Raw genomic sequence first — 351 nt, 5'->3', positions numbered from 1 at the left:
GTAAGTAAAATGAGTTGATATGAAGATTTATTACCCACTATTGCAAATTAAACCTCCAGGGCTCAGGAACTGGGAAGCAGAAAGTAGTTTTTCCCTTGATTATTTGTATGAACAATAAAATTATCCATTTAAAAGTAAAATTTAATAGTACGTAGCCAGTACAATGGCTTCCCATGTACTCTGGCCAGTACGTGGGAAGCCATTTCTATCACTAGAAAGTTGCTCCAAGTCATAGTGTCACAATAAGAACAAGTTCGCTAAATTACAAGTTTAACAGCAAAAGACTAAAATAACCTTATGCATTAACAGCATTTCTTTTCACTGTTAACCTTTCTAAAAAAAGACAAAAAA

This window comes from Pongo abelii, chromosome 15 (assembly GCF_028885655.2).
Source record: "Pongo abelii isolate AG06213 chromosome 15, NHGRI_mPonAbe1-v2.0_pri, whole genome shotgun sequence".
Lineage (NCBI taxonomy): Eukaryota > Metazoa > Chordata > Mammalia > Primates > Hominidae > Pongo > Pongo abelii.
The sequence above is the reverse complement of the archived record's forward strand: the minus strand, read 5'-3'. Positions refer to the sequence as shown.